Here is a 17034-nt window from a genome sequence, read left to right on the forward strand (position 1 = left end):
TGAATAACAGATCTTTAAAGGGATTTGACATGTTAATGATAATACGGCATAGAATGCCATAGAATAAGACAAGAATTTCATACCATATCCTTTATCAAGTGTCATTCTTGGGAGATCAGATATCACTGCTCAGACAGATTTTACTAATCCCTTCTTCCCTTAAACGCTCAATAGCATACATGGTCGCACTCTTTAAAACAATTGGTCATTTAAAAAGAGGAAATGTGACATTTGGGGCTATTTGTTTTTTGATTCATATAACTTTCTGAACATCTTAACCTGAAGAAGTTACTAGGAAACACTCTCCTACTAGATTTCATACATCAAATTAATTCATATTCCCATAATAGTTGAGACATTGATTTCTGACTTTCTTCTATGGAAACTGTAATTAATGAAAAAGGATCCTTTAAACAGTCCACCAGCAAAACACAGGGCACTGCTCCTTAGCAAAGAATCTATTCCTTTGCAGTGTTTTTGCATGACAGTATTTTAAGCAATGTCAACTCCCAACGTTGTGCTAATAAAGGAAATCAGGGGATCTCTCTGAAACACACAAACACACCCAGAATGTGCTGAGCTATATGGCAGGCATCTCCAAACCATCTCTCATTAATCGATACCATGTTTCTGGACTGTTCCTGTATTTGCTGAATCGGTTCCATTGCTATTTAGAAAACAAAATGAAGTCGGAAACCAGAACCAGATGATATACACAGAACATTTACAATTTGTTTATTTTTTTTCTAAAACCCTGGAGCGGATACTATTATTAAAAAGGATGAAAAGAAATTCTAATAAAATTTAGCTTGCACTGGTGGTAGTTTAGCACACTAAATAAATAAATCGAGCATATCAAGCCTTGGATGTAGGAGAGAAAAAAGAGCTTACTTGGACAGCAATTCAGTTGGTTGAGCATACATCCATATTTAAGATTACAAACAATCCCATTGAAGTCTGTGAGGTCAATCACATCGAAAAACTGGGCAGACAGTACCCTTTTGCTGAACAAAAGTCTCACCTGAGCAAATATATGCATAGTTTTATAGCTTTAGGCCTATAGTCTATAAGAAGAATTCAAGGTAATCAGGTACGTAATTAGATTTGTACATTGTATATCCTAAGGCTGCATGGCTTAAAAGACTACAGCTTTGAAATAACAGTGCATATCTAGCCATTTTCCCACATTTTCCGTTATAAATCTACCCCTCTATCTCTATTCGTACGGAATATATCATGGCGTTGTCGCACCTACAGCCAGTTACCCTAGTCCTGAAAGACAGAGGCCACCTCTTGTCCCTGGGCTGCACGGTCTGTGACCAGTGCCCACATCACCGAGTGCACTTGCTCAGCACAAGCAGCTCTCTGCAGCAGTGCTTCCTTGCCTGGAGCTAAGCCCTGTAAGGGAGAAACCAAGAACATTTCACTAAGAGAAGGCCTGTGGCCAAAAGCAGGTCAGGCACCCACAAGTCCAACAGCGAGGTTGTCACCAAAAGGATAAGGGCTCTTTTTTCCATGGCACAAAAATTATATGTGGTTTGTTATTTCCTGTCTGCTTGCTTCGGGAAGCTAGCACAACATGTCACCAGACAGTGCTTCAGCAGTCCAACAACCCGGGGAATTGTGTGTACTACACAATTCGAGGCTTCTGTGCTGGAAAGTTAAAAATCCCACTGAGGAACTCCTTTCATACATCATGCTGTTGAAAAGCTTTTAAAAATACAGCCTTTTAAGGAAGATGGGGGAAAATGTTGTTCAATATTGGTGTAAAAGGTTAGGGTTATGTGTAATGAAAGACGCACCTTGCACTGGGTGACAGAAACTCTCGCTGCGTACCCTGTTGGATTTGCCTACATTACAAAGTGCAGCAAGGCCTCCAGCTACACTGGTGATGTTTCAATAGATATTTCCATTCACTTTCATTTCCAGAGAAACTAAAGCAATCCCAGTTTATGATGACAAACTCAGAAAATATCCAGATAGTCCCAGATCCAAATTATCCTGTGAAACGAGACAGTACCGAGGCCTGCTAGGCCTCAAAGATAAAAGCTACAGCATGACACCACCAAGAATGCTGATCTGACGTGTGACTGATAACATTGGTGTGGGCAGTCCCCTGAAGCAGTTTAGTCATGAGTCTGCTTTCATATTTTGCAGTTTTTAATTTCATACGCATGTTTGTTTAAATTCATATTTTGTCATGTGATGTATTTTGACTTCTGGTAAATCAAAGCTGAAAAACATGTCAGACTTCGCTTTAATCCCACGAGCACATTCCCCAGATCAAAATCATATGACTTAGGGGTCATTTGTGTTCCTTAAGTGTTCCTTCAGACATCCCTGCTCATTGAACCACTAACTTGTCACAGCACTTCTCTCCTGCTCCCAGCACCTAAACCGATGAGAAAGCCGATGGAGCAAATCTGCTGTGGCTTCTGGGGCTTGCAAAGGAGGATCTTTCATGCTTAGCTGTCCCCCAAGTTGTGCAGAGAATGGCATGGCCAGGCTGACTAACCACAAAAAAAAAAAAAAAAAAAAAAGAGTAAAAACAAACAAACAAACAAACAAAAACTCCTGAGTATTGCCCTGTCTTCATTGTAGCTCTCATTACTCACAGTTTTTAATGTTTTTCAGCTTTTCCTTTAGCTTTTCACATGACATGTATTTATTTTAAGCATCCTGCCAAGGAACGAACCACCCAGGAGATAAAGTAAGGGAGCTGTGGTTGCGGTTCCCCTGGAACATGTTCCCACAAGGACCTCCAGGGCCTCAGGAAGGCTGAAAACAAGAAGCAAAGCAGTCCTTAACCATTGACTTCCCACAAAGCATACCTTGCCACGGGTGGCCTCAGCCAGCCAAAGCATCTTCTAGGCTGTCTCCAAGTGCAGCTTTCAGTCTAGCTAAAATGTATTTTTAGAAAAGCACTTTTAAATAGCTGAGACAGAGAAAGCTTGAAGTATGCCTCTCACCCCGAGTGCTTTTATCTCCAATTTTTGATCTGCGGCCAACTACATGACTGGAGGAAAAATACACAATTTTTCCTAATAAAAATATACCTACGCCAAGGATTTGATTCCATGTTCAAATTCCAAAGAGGAAAGGCATTCAAAGATTAGCAACTCTTTTAACATCTCTTTTCGTACCAACAAACTGCAGCTCGCTTGGATTAATTGCAAAGGTAGCTCACAAGCCTTTGGAGCTTATATGAAACAGGAAAAGTGTTTCCTTCCTGTTCTTCCTGAGAGCTGGCTTCCTTCATGAGATGACATGTGTTTCATACGGCTAGGGATGGAAGCAGCTCCCCTGCACAGCCACCCCCCAGAAAACATGTTGTGGAAAAAGAAAAATTCCCCTTGGCTTGGACTCCAGCAAGTCTGGCAGCCTGAACAAGCGAGTCCAGTCTGGAGGCAGGCAGGGATGGCTAAGGGCAACCAGAGAGATAAGAAGAAAGCACAGTCTTGAACCAAACCACGAGTTTTTTCTGTCCCCATTCCAAAAATTTCAAGTCTAAAGAGCTTTTTAGGGGGTCAAAAAGTCCAGATCATCACGGGAGGCTGTCTATGCTCAACGAGCATCTCTATCGATAGACTCTTACAGCAGAATACGCACAGCATAGAGATTTTTATAGGATGAGTAATCCCTTTTATAATTCATTTTTCCAGTAATTTTTTTGTATTGTTTAGTATGATGTTTAACTGCAGGTTTCAGATAGCTACTGAATCCATTAAGCACAAGACAAAGGGCCTATTTTGATTTTATTAAACTTTTGCCCCTAGGACCAATCAAAGCAGCAACAAGGGCACGATCCTGAAAGACAAAATCCCACTACACAGCCCTAGACCACTCAGATACTCGAGGCTGAAGTACCAGGAGAGGTATCACACTGCAATTGCACAACAGGTAAGGTGTGGGGATGATTATTTTTGCAGCTCTTTGCAAACGCTGAAGAGTTGTAGCAATAATTAGCAGCGGCCCTGATTCTGAAACAGTAAGCACATTTTCTTTCTGGCAGGCAGCTTAATTAATGTTTGCAGAGGAGACAGAGCTCTGTCAATAGGAAGGGTACTAGAGGCGGAGAAGACATCGCCCCCCGTGCGTTATACAGAACTGCACTAGTTTTACTCCTTTGAAACCTATTTTGAATTAAGAGCTGCAAAAAAAAAACTTTGATGTGAAGCAAATAATTGTCCTGCCCAAAACACAAGCTGTTTTTGTGCTTTGAAGATGTGTGGCAGCGAAGAGTGGGAAGTCACGATTGATGTCCATGGGAAACATATGACTCCGCAGTACCCCTGTCGTTGCTCAGACGTCTACTCCTGGGTCTTCTGATTACACTCGGAAAGGATGTGAAACCTCAGAAGTATTATTTCTTGTATATTTGTACATGTCATGAGCACAATGAACACAATTGCTCCCAGGAGCAAATCACAGAGCGTGCTGCGTGCTCCTTGGTGGAATCACAATGCACTGGACTCCGATTTTGATCTATTAAAATAGACTATTTACAGCTAGTGGGTCTTTTTTGAAGGCGTTTCCCCTTCTGAAATGTCATTCAGGGTTTGATGGTACATGTGTGCTGTCACACATATTACTTTACATGGTAAAGGACACGCCATTAAGCACGGTGTGTATATTAGGGCTTTGGTGCTGCCCACTTTATCTCGTAATGTGAAAGGTTCACAGAACCAATTTCCCCCACAGATTGTCAACCAAATAGCAAAAGCTGATGTGGCTTAAGTCATTTTTCCCTTGAATGTGTAGCTCACCAGCAGAAAAAAACACCAAAACCTGGTCAAGAAACACATTTGCCCTGTTCATAAAAGCCCAGATATTTTCAGGACCAATAAATAAATAAATAAATAAATAAAATTGTTTCTGATGCTGTAGTAAACGAATAAAATTAAAAACAAATTTCGTCCACCTAAAGGCAGAAACACCTGGTTAACTTTAGCAGGTGCCAGCATGTGAAAAATGTGTTCTTAGACGTAGCTGTATAGGCAGACAAAATAAATACTTTTACGTACCCTACTGGTTTTTTTCCCTGCTGTATTTAAGCTTTCGTCATACACCTCTCCAAATGTCTGAATATCTTTGCAATGCCTTTCTGCTCGGCGTCTCTTAGCAATGCGCAGTCATTTCGCAGCTGCTGCCTCTCATCCTCACATTTCTGGCAAGTATCTCTGCCACTCTGACAAAACAAATAACTGCTGGACCATAATACAAATCATTACCAAACCACTTTCTAATTAAAATGTTATTTGAGAATCCCTTCTTATCCTAGCAGCTGAAATTACTTGAAACTGATATTACAAATATTTTTATAACTCATAAAATATTTGTTCAATTTCAATCTTTTTTCTTTTAATTACTAGGCTGTGCTAGGAGGGTGGAGAAAAAAAAAAAAAAAAAAAACTCTGAAAGCTTGCAAACAGGAGCAACAGAAGTTCATTCCAGACCATATGCGAGGCGAAAGAAGCACATTAGCTCTTCTCGAGGCAAAAACAAAGATCATGTGAGGCATGTGCCAACTTTCCATAGATAACCAATAGACAACAGTTTGACTTCCTTAATACATTTCTGCTTTTCCAAGGTCAGAGGAAAGAGAAGGGTTTCAAGGAAATGAAACTCCATAGTTACAAGTATCAGCATAATTACATTTGCTGTATGTGTGCTGAGACACACGACTTTCTAAGTGCTGGAATAAATAACAGCAAATATTCTAACAAGTGATCCTGAGGTAAGAGGCATCACGCGAATTTTCTGGTTCGCTTAGATATAACGTTTTGGAGTCGGCAGCCACGTGTCGAGGTTAAACCTCTTGATGTAGAATAGGCACGGGAGCAGGCTCTTCAGCAGCTAAAGCATCCTTGCTATTCACGGCCTCTGGACCAGCAGATCAAGCTGCTCTCCAGCACAACATTTCTTCCATATCAGTGGCAGTGTGGAAGACAGTTACATATATTCTGGGACTGAGGTGGAGCTCCTTGTATTAAATTAAGCACAGCCTTGGGGTGGTGCAGATGGTGTTTTGTACACTGCTGACCTCATACCCACATCTCCGTACTGCACATAGAAATGTTTTACTGTACTCCACATCTCTGTTTAAGGCAGTATTTTCACTACTTTATCAATAAAGTAGGTTTTTTCCCTTGTCAACTTCCATGGGCTTTGGGTCTTTGCTGGTGCAGAGACGCTTACATTTACTTCTTGTGTCCCCTCCTACTGCCCAGCCAGTTAACAGAACCTAGGCTGTTCTGGAAAACATCTAATATGCGTATTTTTCACTTGTAGTCTCTCAGCTTAACCTGTAGTTTTCTTGGCTCCCCTTTAGCTCAGGAAGCAGATGCAATAGAGAGCCAACGGAGAAATATTTATTTGCACTGAAGTACCATGAATTTTATAAAGCTTAAATCGTTCTACTGATTGCTCCCTATCACTCCTTGTATGTTAAGCCTAACTTAAAAGAGAAACCTGACCCTTCCAAAATATTTAAGACCCCTAACAATTGGATTATTACTATTTTAGCTCAAAGCAACAAATTGTTTCTTACCTAATGAGCTACCTTACCACATTGTGCAACAGCTGCTTTCTGACTTGATAATCAGAACTCAGGCTTGTGATTTAATGCAGCTGAAAATATAGATTAGTAGTTATAAACGTGTCTTATAGGAAACTGCACACATCTCCTGACCACCTGAGTGCAACTTCTGTTCATGTCAGCACAGACTCAACACCTGCAGCTGGAAAAGCGGACGGTTATTCTGTGATCAGCTGTAACCATCATTCTGGTAACACTTCAGTAACCAGACAGGCACTATTTTTAGCTTCTCCTCATTCCTAGAGCCTGTAATCCACACAGGGAATCTATTCAGGTTTGTGTCAAGTGCTAGCTGCACGTCCTGATAGCTTGAAGTAAAAATATACTTTAAAATAAAGGTTTATACCTCAAGTCAATAGCCTTATCAGATTTGTGCCATCCAACTTTTTGTGTTCATACCTCATCATTTCAATAATTAGCATTATTAGATAAACATTATTAATCTGAAGTGGGTGGTGAGTGGTAATGGTAATATTGTTTCATCTTTTAAAGGATGGAAGACTGTACAGACTTCTCTGTTGTCATTAAACAGTATTATCCGGGGGAAATCATTTTGGAGCCTAATCAAGTGTGTTTGGTTTTCCAGGCACACAGAGCCACTCACACATGCAGTTTGATCATCATGATGTTTTAGACAGAAGGATAAGATGGAAGAAAGTAAAAGCCAGTCATATCTCCATCCAAAAAGCACAACGTGTGTTGCAAAGGAACTTCTTTACATGGAGAAAAACCAGAAAGCAAAGGCTGTCACCACCTAGGAAACTCACAAGCACCTGTGCTAAAAGAATCTAAGGGAAGTGCAAAGTATTATAAAATCATTACCAATGCTCTGGATTGCCACAGGTTTCCATTCATCACAACCATTTGTAATTTGTCAACTGAATCATTATTTGGAACTTCCTATAAAATGTCAATACTTCAGTCATTTCTGAAGGAAGGTACACAGAAGTTTTTGGCAGTCAATTTTAGTTCCCCACACACACAGAAGACCCAGGTAATAACACTCAGCGTCCTCTGACAACTTCTCCGAGACTGAAACAGGGAAGACGTTCATCAAAACAGCCGCACCACGGCCCCGGCAGTGGTGGGAGGAAAGCTTTGTTGCGCCTGCCAAGAATCTCAGCGACGGCGAGCAGCGAGCTGAACTTTGCCTTACATAGAGGCTGACAAGCCCAGCACTCTGTAAGGCTTTCATATCTTCCTTGGGCTTTACTTGCTCACAACAATGTAAACTCTGTGGGAATCCAGTGAAAAGCAAGCTTTCATTCTGAGCAACTAATTCGTGCTGTGTTAAACCAGTAGCTACAGGTCAGCTTTTGCTACAATATGCAGCCCCTACAGATTTCTTTTAACATATCTTCTCATGAAAACTTCCCCTCCTTCTAATGACTGAAAAAAAAAAATTGGATTTATTTATCTAGTCTCTACCTACAGGGCCCTGCTTTGCCAAAAATAGCCAGGAGAAAAACTCCCAAGAGAAGCCTCACATTTGCACTGTCCTGTCCAAACGTTTCCTCTTGCCCACGTGAACGTGAGCTGAGTGAACACAGGAGCACCCAAACCCTTGACAGCAATTTTGCCAGTGCTACCCATGCCAGAGGGAAACTGATTATTTCTTGGAGGGGATTACTTATTTTCTTGATTCTTTGGTTTGTTGCTGTTGTGGGGCCTTGATGCCACGTGGCACTCCTTACTATTGCATCTTCGCACCTCACGTTCCCCTCCCCAACCATACGAATCAATAGGCTGGGACTACAGCAGCAAGGAAATGTTGTGAATTTGGAAATGTTGTGAATTTGGATTACATCTCTGAACGGCTTCAAGTAAAACAAACAAATTTTCCTCTTGACTTTTAAAAAAACAGTTTGGGGTTTGACATTTAAAAACATTTCAATGTTCTACTTTGCAGAGTTACTTTTGTTTAGAGAATAATACTTTAAGTCGTATTTTGGATAAAGCTCAATAATTTGGCTTTCCCAAAATACATTTTGGAGTGTGTGTTCTTTTGTTGCTAATTTTTGTTTGTTTGTGCCAAGAGCATTCAAGTTTTTGAGGCTGAGCAAGACCTGTGGTTTTTCTTTCCTCAATAATTCCAACCCCCTCCTCAGCTCAGCCATTGAACCAGTCTCTAGTTTTATTGCCTAGCTGTAAACCTCACTTTAGTTCTCGATCACTGACTGAATTTGCAAAGATATCATGAATTCTCACCAAATCGCACGGAAAGCTGTGTTGATTACCCCGTTTTCTCAGCCGGCACCGCTCTCAGCTCAGATTCCTTCCACCTCTCGCTCCCTGCCCCTCCCTGCAAAGGAAATGCCATGAGATTTTTTTTCTCCAGAGGAGCAAGTTTGGCCACAGGGATGCTAGAAGTTTCTCCCTGCTTTCCCAGGAACCTTCCTGCCCCACAGATCTGCCGAGCAGTCCCTCTCGGGGCTGCTCCTGCAGGGAGCTGCATGGCCTCTTGGTGGGCCTGAGGCCACCTCCCGGCTCTGTAGGCCATAGGAACTTGCAGAGGCAGCATCTCACACAGGCTTTGGGGCTTTTATTTTTCTGTGTGTGAGCCAGAAGGTAGACATGGGCCACCAGATGTGCTGCATCCTATTTTCTAGCTCAACATTGAGGGGGGGGGACGATGAAATCTAAGCTGAAGGGCCAGGTGGGTACTGGAGCAGGGAGGCCAGAAGGCGGCCTGCGCTGAGGCACCGCTCGCTGCTCGTGGTGCTGGGTTTGTGCTGGGCAGAGTGAACCCTCAGCACCTACCCACAGTGATGGGGCAGCACACACCGGGCTGCAGGTTAGGCAGCACGAGCGTTTCTCACACACATCCCCTGCTTTATGATAAAAAGGCAGCATCCAGCTATGGTTGTGCTCGTCCTTACTCCGTCGTTTCAATTTGCGAGCCTTGCAGCTGACCTCAAATCGTTGCGTTTTTTGATTGTCAAGAAAAATACAAACGAGTAATTGCAAATCAAACCCCAATCCAGGAGACATACAAGTTCCTTCTGTGTTGCTAAGCCTCCTGCCTGCACACAGTGACATAAAGCCTTACTGTGTAACACGAAGGAGTTCACCCCGTCACGGTCATATTTCCGTGGGTTTGGGGTCGCTTTGGTTGAAACAGTTTTCTCACAAGAACTGAAGTTTCAGAGAGAGTGCCAAAGATAATTATGTTCAGTGGGAATATTTTTAGTGAAAACTGTACTCATTCAGCTGAGCCCTCTCCTTATGTTGTATAACTTCGTGCGCTCTCGTACTTCTAATGAGTGATACATTAATAGATTTACCATATAATCACAGATAAAGTAAAAACGGAAAACTATAACTAAGGAACACGTGATAGCAAGCCTTAAAATACTCTGGGATAGGTTTGAGCGACTTGCTGGCTAGGAAACTGCTGAATCATTCCCTCACGGTCATACTGAAAATAACATTTAATTTGGCAAAGCACATACAAGCTACTCGTGTTCCCTATTGTCTCATGCCTGCTGAATAGCAGCTGCTCAGTAAAGGTGAAGAAGCCCTCTCCTAACTTTGCTGCCTCCTTGGGAGGAGGAGAATAGCAATTCTATTTTTTCCTACATTAATTCTCCCTTTCATAACATTAGTTTTTAAATAGGAATAAATAAATAAAGCCCCCAAAACAGCTTCAAACCATCCTGTGAGTTTTCTGAGTTGGAGGCACCTTAGAATAAAATGTCTGTGCCTTCTCACACAGAGCGCTGAAGGGTGGCAGCTATCACTCACCTCTGGGACGGTCAGTCCTCTGGTGAGGCTGATGTTTTCAGTTCGGGGCCTCTAAGGCATTTCTTAGATCGAAGGGAGCAAAAGAGCCTATCTATGTCGATTAAATGTTGAATCAATATGAAGGAAGCGGTGCTCTTTGAGGTCTTAGAAAAAGTGATTGCTTAATACTCTTAACAAGAGGTGAGAGGTTTTTAAAAGTTGAGTTCAAAAGTTCCAGCCGGAGTTAATTATGTTCTCTAATAGGCTTTGTAATGACTGCATTTCCCTGCCCCGGCGTCCCAGTGGTGGAAGGAGAGACAAGAGCTGCCCTCTGAGTTTCTCGGGGAGCCTAGCGATCTCCTCCCTTACTCCTTCTGCCCTGGTGTGACGGAGCCCTGGGCTGAAGTCCCAGGTTTATCAGCAGAAAGGGCACAGTGCAGGGCTGGCGTGACCTTGGCAAAGTCTGTCTGAGGCAGGCCAATGCCCCACTTCCAGCAGCACAAGCTTCATCCTCTCTCTGTCCCCTGGTCCCCACGGTGCCTGATGCCAGCATGGATGCTGTTGGCCTTACCCTAGGTGCCTTAGCCCTGCTGGAGGGGCAGGTTGTGCAGAGTAGCCCCTTCATCCTAGCTGCCAGGGGACAGGCACCAAGAAAGTGTACGGAGAAACTTCAGAAGGGAAGGAAAATGACTGCAGTTTTCTCTGCTCAGTCTGGGAGCATCACTTCCCATCTCTCTCCCGACTTGACCTCTCTGCGGTGGCTGACCAGCACCAAAATCACCAACTGTGCTCCCCCTGGGGCATCGCTGCTACTGCTGAGCTCCTGCTGGGGCTGGGAAAACAGTGCAAGGTCTGGTAACGAGACACGGATGTAACTGTCCAGTTAAAATCTATACTCCCCATTAAACATTTGCCTTGTCAACTTTATTCAGGAGCCTGTGGATCACTTGATGAAACTTTCCCATGCACTTTGTATTAGTGCAGTGGAAAGTAAAATGTCTGCGGTAAATCCAGCTGTGTGAAGTTGCAGCTCTTGCATTTTTGCCCATAACTTAAATACAATCGTGCCATTTGTCTTGCAAATAAAATCCACCTTTGAAAAGAGAATGCTCTCCAGGCAGGAAGCGTGGGCAGCCCAGCTCTCCAGTCTCCGTGGAGGGCAGCCTGCCCCGAAAGCAGAGGGGGGTGTTCCTGGTGTTTCCTTTACAGGCCTCCAAATTGCGGTGGGTTGGACACCCGGGGGCTGCTGAAGAGGTGCTGAGTCAGTTTGCTGTTTTAGCAGCGCTGCCTGGTACAGCTCATCTGCAGTTTCCACGCCGCACAGGAGGTTATAGGTACTTCACCTCCCTAATTACCTTTCCCACTTATGCTACCTGTTTCTCACAATTTTGTGAGTAATTGGCTAAACTCTTTGGCACAGCTGTAATCGGGTAATTCCTCTTGGTCACTCTGCTTGACAGGTTAAACTTTTTTTTTCCAGAAATTCACAAACAGGTCTTGCTTCTTGGCCCTACTCTTTTTGATTTCAACAGTAAATGACTGAGCCTATCCAAGCCCCCAAAGTCTCGAGGCAGTTTGAGAGAGTGAGACAAGCAATGGTTTGGGGTGAGGGAGCAGGGAAGGACGGGAGCTGCCACACAATACGATAAAGATCTGAAGGGTGCAGGGATTTCAATAGTGCCTAGAAGAGCAGTGATCACGTGTAACCAAAAAACCTCATCCTTCGATATTTATTTGCCCGTGCTCCGTCATGTGTTCCTGGTGAGCTGCTGCACTTCCTTCTTTCTTAACATTTTATATCCTTTTAGCTTTCCAGCCTGAGCCCTCCAATATGCTCTCCTACAGGCGTTGGACTTCTGGTCTATGTTACCCAGCGTGACATAAGGCAAGAAGTGCTGACTCCTCCCCGAGTTCACCCAATAATGCCTTGTATCACTTCCTCTGGGTGCTCTTGCGAAATTGTTCCATCCTTTATTTTTTTTTTTCCAAACAGTGCTATTCATAGATGCAAAGTTGGCTGAATAAAAACACATTGTAAGAACTGCAGTCAATGCTACCAAAGTGAGCTTCTTGTATTTATTTCATTCCTTAAAACTTTGCTCAGTAACAATTTGTGTAGGCATCAATATAAAATGACTACATTGAAGATCAAAATGGTCACCAAGAAATCATTCTCTGAGTATGTCTGTATTAATTCAGTACAACATTTGCTGTTGTCCTTCCCGAAGGTGAAGGTTGTTGGAATTTATAGCAGCAGTGCACAGACCTCTCTGCAGCAGTGCTGCAAACATTTTTGTAGTTGACAAAAATTGAAAGTTGCAGCTGCCTTGGTCATCTTGCTTGGCACTGGGCAGCAAGTCAGGTCTGCACCCTGAAGCTGAGTGTCTGAAGGCCACCAATAACCCTGATGGAATGCCACCAGTAGGGTAGTGCTTCCAGATCCTTCTTTTCTGATGGCAAGTTTGTCCATGAATACAAAACCATCCTCAGCAAATAGGCGATGCACTGGAAATACAGACCCCAAAATCAGTACCTGTCCTGAAGACACAGGCACAGCTTCCATGGTCTGGGGCTCTGTGAATGTGGAGGTGCCTGGCTAGGGCTGAGGAGAATGTGGACCCGTATTTCAATTGCTTTATCACATTTCAGAGTACTTACACTTGCTAGAAAGCGCAGTGGTTGGTTATTCATACTGTCTTCTAGTGCTTCTGCTTCCATGCTCTGATACTCATCTAACCCATGTCCCCAGCTTCTATACGAGGAATGCCAGCGAGGCGGCAGGTGGAACATCAGAAAGAAATACAAAACCAGTCTGAAGGCACAGCTTTCTGCTGAACACCCAAATATTGCCCTTCGTCTCTTCTGTTTGCTCTGTTCCATTTAGATAAGACAAACATTGAGATTTTACCTCAGTTGAACAGATAAAATGAGACCTAACTTCCTTTGTAGCCTTGAACTTGAACTTAACTGGTACCCTGAGTTAACAGCCAAGCAAGTTAAGCCAAGTTACCATTTCATTACTGAAAACATAGTCTCAGTTAGCAAAGCAAAACCCGTTAAGAACTCATTATCTGTAGAGGGGGAACAAACCTATGCATTCACCTTAATCAAATAATTGTTATTGTGTAATCAGGCTGTGCTTGCTATGAATCCAGAGCTTGGACATCCTCAGCACTGGTTCCTCTATTCCCTGAATTCCTCTATTCAGCAAATCTATTCCTCTGGGTGTCCGCCTGGTCCCACAAAACTAAAGATACAGAAAAGAAGCAGCAGGAGCACAGTTTCCTTCTTTCCCTCTTTTGGCCAAATGAGGCCAAATGACAGTCAGGGGAAGGATTTAGAGGTGATGAGATATATTGCATTCTTTTGTAGATATGGTGGCTTCAGCACCGAGGCTGGTGGTATCTGCCAAGTTTGGACACTATTTAAAGCACGCAAGAGAGCAGAAAACAAAAGAGCCAAAGCATGACTCTGCTTCGCAGACAACTGAAAATCTCTAGAAAGGAGATCCTGGCACAGTAACGGCAGTAAAGTTAAAGGCCCTTGAAACGTGCATGACAAAACCAGCTCTATTTTTTTATCATAAGACAATTTCTAGGACTGCTATCCTGCACAAAAGGAAGAGAATCATAGTGTCTTGAAAATAAATGAGCACAATGACCTATGTGAAGTTTCTACATGTTTCAGATGGGGAAGAAACTTTTCAGAAGACATTCAGGAGACTTTCTCCTGGAAAGCTTTTCTCCTGGTAGAAGCATTTAATGTTGTTGTTGTTATGTTCCTTCCATGGGCATGCAGTGCCGTAGTGCCATGCTGTGTGTCTCTCTCCAAACTGGTCGTGTTCCAACTACCTTGCGGTGTGCCAGGGTTGCAGGGCAATTTGTTCCTGATGCTGTCCCCTCAGATCCTGAGTTTACACTACCAGAATTTGCCGTGGGTCTCTGCAGAGCAGCTCTGGCTGCTCGTTCACAGCCTCTTGAAAGAAAACATCATGTGGATGAAGCCTCCTGTGCTCAGACCTCCACCGAGGAAGCCCGGCAGCTCGGAGGGGCTGTTTAGTGTTTCTTTGGTCCCCAGCTGTGACACAGTTTGCTCCTTTTGGGCACGGCTGAGCAATGCCAAGTCACTACATGCTGACTTGGAATAAGTATTTTGCAGCCAAGCAAATAAAAATACCAGAGCTCATAAAGTTTCAATTAACTTATTTTTATTCCTCTGAAACTTTTGTCGAAGCTGTCCCCAAGATTGGGTTCCTTATCTTGTTTTGTTATCTTTGGGAGATAAATGGACTGCAGCACACTTCATACTGTAAACAGTGACTTTGACTGGCCTTACTCCAGGAGCAGCTGAACAAATATTTCTAACGTGGACAACTCCTCCTCCCTCTTTCTCAGCTGGACAGACAACATATGTTTTTAACTCCCTGTTTGTTCCCGTGTCTAACGTGGTCAGCCTGCGGAGGGAAGCCCCCCAAAATGAAGACATTCAAACATCGCAAGTACCTTCTCGGGAAGTCTTAAAACCAAAACGCGCCTTTCTAGGAGCAGTCCCGCAAAACACACAGCCCAAATTCTCCAAGCTAAGGTCTGCAGCTCTTACTTAAATCAGCAGGCTACAGGCAGCTGAAAGAGCTTGACGAAGCAGACTGCACAGGAGATGTGCACGTATCACATAGGCAGGCCCTGCACAGGAATACTGTAGAATGTGAGCATTTTGGGCAACTGCTTAAGTCTGCTTAATGATAACAGGATTGTTTGCACTGTTCCACCAAAATAATTTGAGGGGAAATCTAACATCCCTAACTGTCATGCTCAATAATAAAGCGTAAGATATTCTCTGCTGAAGTAATAAGGGCATGAATCAAGAGGCGTTGTTTTGAGTCCTTTAGTTCAAGATAAAGTACCTGAAATGGTTTGAACCGTATTGCAAGTGCTAATGTAAGGAATGAATGTTGTCTTCACTTTAGGTGTCCTCCTTTAAAAGAATCCTTACATGAAAAGGTGCTGAAGCTGTGTTACTTGTACTTTCTAAGCAAGAAGAGGATTTTCATGCTTCTTTCACTCCTCTGGCTTCTCTCCGGTTCGCACTGCTGCTCAAGAAAAAGTGGGATGCAGTACCCCAGTCTGCCCAGTCCCAAAGAACAGCCTGTATGGTTCACTTCATGAATCACGCACTACATTACCTGTTCCCATTTCTCTTTTCATGTTAATGGCGTTGACTTATGCTTGGCCTTGACGCTATAACACTGCAATTCTTTTCTGCAAAAGCAGATGGGTGTTCCCTAGCTAGGATGAGAGCAGCCAGTTGTTCCAGCTTAAACACAGAGCCTTGCACTTGGCTACATGTGGTTTCGACTTCTTTTTCTTCCAGACCGTTTGATCAATTGGTTAGGATGCTGCTGGCAATCGACTAATTACAGCTGTATTACACAGCTCGTTACAGGCATATCGCCTTTTTACCTGTTTTCTATGGGCAGGGGACTTCCACAGTCACCCTGCTTTCTGTACCACGCTCCTCCATCACTTTGTGGCAAAGAGCTCCCGAACCACACGGTTAAATCCAGCTACACAGGATACAAGAAAAAGGTTTCCAGGATGGATTTTAATCATAGAATCCATTTTAATGGGTTTATGAGAATCAGCGCCTGGCTGGAGGCAAGCCTGGCACTGCTTCCCCTCCCAGAGAGCAAAGCCCTTGGCATGAGCACAGGACTCCTCGGTGCTGTTTGTGCTGTTGGCTGGCTAATCAGCCCCTGAGCACCCACGGGCCGTTGCAGGCAGGGTGCTCCTGAGGTCAGGCAGAGCTTGTGCCCTGCTCTGCCCTGCTGATAAGAGCGGGCAGCGCTGTGAGGAGATGTGCTGGGAGAGCCAGGAGCACACCAGGCAGAGCTAGGAGCCACGGTGATGGCAGCGACCTAGGACACACCCAGACACACAAAGTCACGCTGCGTCACATGGGCTGCTCAAGCCAAAAACGTATTTTCAGGCTTCGGTACGGTGTCATCGGGGTGCTGATATGCTGTACGTTGTACCACGGACAAACGGTTGGCTGGGTTTGCTGAGCTGATACTACCATTTTAACGAGAGTTTGCTTTGCTGCTTTTGGAGGCTGTGTTTGTTTCATTTAAAGCAGAGGTGCAGTTACCTGCTGAAGCCCTAACGGCACATGCTGCTCTGCATTTTCATTCCCTTATCTGCCTAAGGAGTAGAATCAGATTTTCTAAATGTAAGTCAGGTAACTTCCTGCACACTTACCACGGAGTAAGACCTGTAAGTCTGCGTGTGTGAACCGATTGCTCCATCACTCTCTACCTAGAATACGAGCGGAAAGCACATGGTTGCAGGCTTGTGACCAAACGCAATAAAAGTTTAACCAGAAAGAAATATTGACCCGCACAAGGACGAGCTGAAGTATTTGAAAAAGCTTTACTGAACAGCTCGCACTTTGTCCATGCACTTTGCAAGTCTTTAAGCAAACATCCTCGTCCAGCTTTTTCTGCCCATCGCAGTTGCAAAACACAGTCTGGCTTATTGAAAGCACAAGCTGGAGGCACAGTCTTACTACGGGAGCAAAATACCTTCTTTTAATCCCACAGTGGTTATTACACCCTCTGGTTAACAGCACCCAGAAAAAAGAACATGAGTACAGAGGGCAAGAGAGTACTGAGCACACGCACCCTGATGCCTACCAGCAGCCTCTCTGCTACTAAGTAC

The sequence above is a fragment of the Anas platyrhynchos genome, chromosome 7 (assembly GCF_047663525.1).
Source record: "Anas platyrhynchos isolate ZD024472 breed Pekin duck chromosome 7, IASCAAS_PekinDuck_T2T, whole genome shotgun sequence".
Classification (NCBI taxonomy): Eukaryota; Metazoa; Chordata; class Aves; order Anseriformes; family Anatidae; genus Anas; species Anas platyrhynchos.